The following is a 3,500-nucleotide window of genomic DNA, read 5'->3' on the forward strand; positions in this document are numbered from 1 at the left end:
TTTTTTTTTTTTTTTTTTGAGACGGAGTCTTGCTCTTTCACCCAGGCTGGAGTGCAATGGCGCGATCTCGGCTCACTGCAGGCTCCGCCCCCCGGGGTTCACGCCATTCTCCTGCCTCAGCCTCCCGCGTAGCTGGGACTACAGGCGCCTGCCACCTCGCCCGGCTAATTTTTTGTATTTTTAGTAGAGACGGGGTTTCACCGTGTTAGCCAGGATGGTCTCAATCTCCTGACCTTGTGATCCGCCCGCCTTGGCCTTCCAAAGTGCTGGGATTACAGGCGTGAGCCACCGCGCCTGGCCTCATTTAGGTCTTTAATCCAACTAAAGCTGATTTTGGGATATGATGTTGAGTCTAAATTTAATTTTGCCATATGGATAATCACTATTGTTTGAAGTATTCTCCAAACTTAATGTGTCGGAAATGTAATCCCCAAATTCATATGTTGATGGTATCTGGAGGTGGGGCCTTTGGGAGGTAATTGAGATTAGATAAAGTCATCAGGAGTCCCAATGCTGGGACTGGTGGCTTTATAAAAAGAGGAAGAGGGACTTGAATTAGCATCCCTTGCCCTCTTGCCACCAGAAGCCCCCTGCTAGGTTACAGCACGAAGGCCTTCACCAGATCCGGCCCATCCACCTTGGACTTCCAGCCTGCAAAACTGTGAGCCAGAGAAACTTATTTTCTTTATAAATTACCCAGTGTGGTATTTTGTTATAGAAATGAAAATGAATACAATAATCAACTGCCTCCTAACCATTTATTGAAAAATCCATCTTTTCCCCAATATTCTGAATTGCCCCCTCTGCCATACATCAAGTGTCTGTATATGTTGAACCTATTTCTGAGCTTTCTCTTACATTTAAAAAAAATGGCTAGGTGTGGTGGCTCACACCTGTAATCCCAGCACTTTGGGAGGTCGAGGGAGGAAGATCACTTGAGTCCAGAAGTTCGAGACCAGCCTGGGCAACATAGTGAGACCCTGTCTTTTTTTTTTAAATCACTTTATTAAAAAATAAAAAATAAAATTACTTTTTATATTTTCTTATTTATTTATTTTTATTTTTTAAAATAGAGATGGGGTCTTCCCACATTGTCTAGGCTAGTGTTGAACTCCTGGCCTCAAGTAATCCTGCCACCTTGGCTTCCCAAAGTGCTGGGATCACAGGTGTGAGCCACTGTGGCTGCTAATTATTAAACTGACAAAAGTTACATATATTTATGGTGTACAACATGATGTGTTGATACGCGCATACATTGTGGAATGGCTAAATCAAGCGGATTAACATATTCATTACCTCACACACTTTTTTGTGTGTGCGTGGTGAGAATTTCTATTGCATTTGATTGGCCTATTTGTCTAACTGGCCCCTGTACTAATATGATCCTGCCTTCATCCTATAGTTTTGATATATAGAAAGGTAATTCCTCCCTCTCTGTTTTTCTTCAAGAGTCTTTTGAAGAAGTAACCTCTATTTTGAATGAAATTGCATTGAATTCATAGATCAATTTATTGAGAATTAATATTTTTATGAGATTGGATCTATCTCCAAATATGGTATTTCTCTAACTAGGTCTTCTTCATAGTTTTTCATTGAAGTTTCCTAATTCTCTTTATAGAGGTCTTGCTGGGCATAGTGGCTCATGCCTGTAATCCCAGCACTTTGGGAGGCTGAGGCAGGAAGGTCACTTAAGCCCAATAGTTCAAGACCAGCCTGGGTAACATAGTGAGACCCTTGTCTCCACAGATTTTTTTTTTTTTCTTTTTGAGATGGAGTCTCACTCTGTCGCTCAGGCTGGAGTGCAATGGCGTGATCTCGGCTCACTGCAGCCTCCATCTTCCAGGTTCAAGCGATTCCCCTGCCTCAGCCTCCCAAATAGCTGAGACCACAGGCGTGTGCCACCACTCCCAGCTAATTTTTGCATTTTTAGTAGAGACAGAGCGGGGTGGTGGGGGGGTCTCACCATGTTGGCCAGGCTGGTCTCGAACTCCTGACCTCAAATGACCCACCTGCCTTGGCCTCCCAAAGTGCTGGGATTATAGGCATGATACCACGCCCGGCCTGTCACCACAAAAATTTTTAAACAAGTTAAAAAAAATTTTTTTTAATTTGGTGCTGCAAGCCTGTGGTCCCAGCTACTTGGGAGGCTGAGGTGGGAGGATCCCTTGAGCCTAGAAGTTGAGGCTGTAGTGAGCTGTGTTCATGCCACTGTACTCCAGCCTAGATGACAGAGTGAGACCCTGTCTCAAAAAAAAAAAATTTTAAAATTAAAGGTCTTGCTCATATTTTGTTAGATTTATTCCTCAGTCGCTTATTTTTGATATTATTCTAAACGTATCTTTAAAAAAATCTCATTCCAAACTGTTTATTACTGGTATATACAAATGCTAACAATTTTGCATATTGATTTTAGCATCCAGTAACATTACTCTCACATTCATTTCAATAGGTTATGTATATATTCTTTAGAATTTTGTACACATATGATCATGTCATTGTGATTTCTTTCTTTCCAACACGTACATATTTGATTTCTTTATCTTACCTTATTCCACTATTAGAACCTCTAGTACTATACTGAATAGAAGTGGAGATGGCTGCACACTTATGTTCCTCATTTTAAAATTTTATTTTATTTTTAATATTTATTTATTTTTTTGAGACACAGTCTCACCCTGTCACCCAGGCTGAAGTGCAATGGTGTAATCTCGGCTCACTGCAACCTCTGCCTTCCAGGCTGGAATGATCCTCCTGCCTCAGCCTCCCAAGTAGCTGGGACCACAGGCATGCACCACCATGCCTGGCTAATTTTTTTTTGTGGAGATGGAATTTCGCCATGTTGCCCAGGCTGATCTCAAACTCCTGGGCAAGCGATCTGCCTGCCTCAGCCTCCCAAAGTGCTGAGATTACAGGCGTGAGCCACTGCACCCGACCCCTCATTTTTTTTTTAAAGCAATGATTACTTATGATATTTGCTATATGCTTTTGTAAATCTCCCCTTTTTTTCAAGGAAAATATTCCTAGTTTCCTACGAATTTTATCTGGTTGGATACTCAATTTGATCAAAGACTTTTTCTGAACTTGCTGAGATCATCATAGGCTTTTTTTTCCTTTAATCTTTAAATGTAGTGAATTACATTAATTGATTTTCTCATTTTAAACTAACCTTGCATTTTAAACTAACCTTGGATAAGCCCGTTTGGTTATAATGTATTACCTTGCTGGATTCACATTGTTGAAATTCAGCTCAGGACTTTCGTGTCTATATGTAAGAGTGTTTTGGCCTGGGATTTTTGTTTCTGACACTCTCCTGATCAGATTTTGGTATAAGGTAATGCCAGCTTCATAAAGCGAGTTGAGGGATAATCTCTCCTTTCCATACTTTAGAGTGTGAGATTGGAATTACTTATTACTGGAATGTTCAGTAGAAATCACTGGCAAACTGTTTTAGCTAGATTTTTTTTTTTTTTTTTTTGAGACGGAGTCTTGCTCTGTCCCCC

The sequence above is a fragment of the Hylobates moloch genome, unplaced genomic scaffold, assembly GCF_009828535.3.
Source record: "Hylobates moloch isolate HMO894 unplaced genomic scaffold, HMol_V3 SCAFFOLD_5, whole genome shotgun sequence".
Taxonomy (NCBI): Eukaryota; Metazoa; Chordata; class Mammalia; order Primates; family Hylobatidae; genus Hylobates; species Hylobates moloch.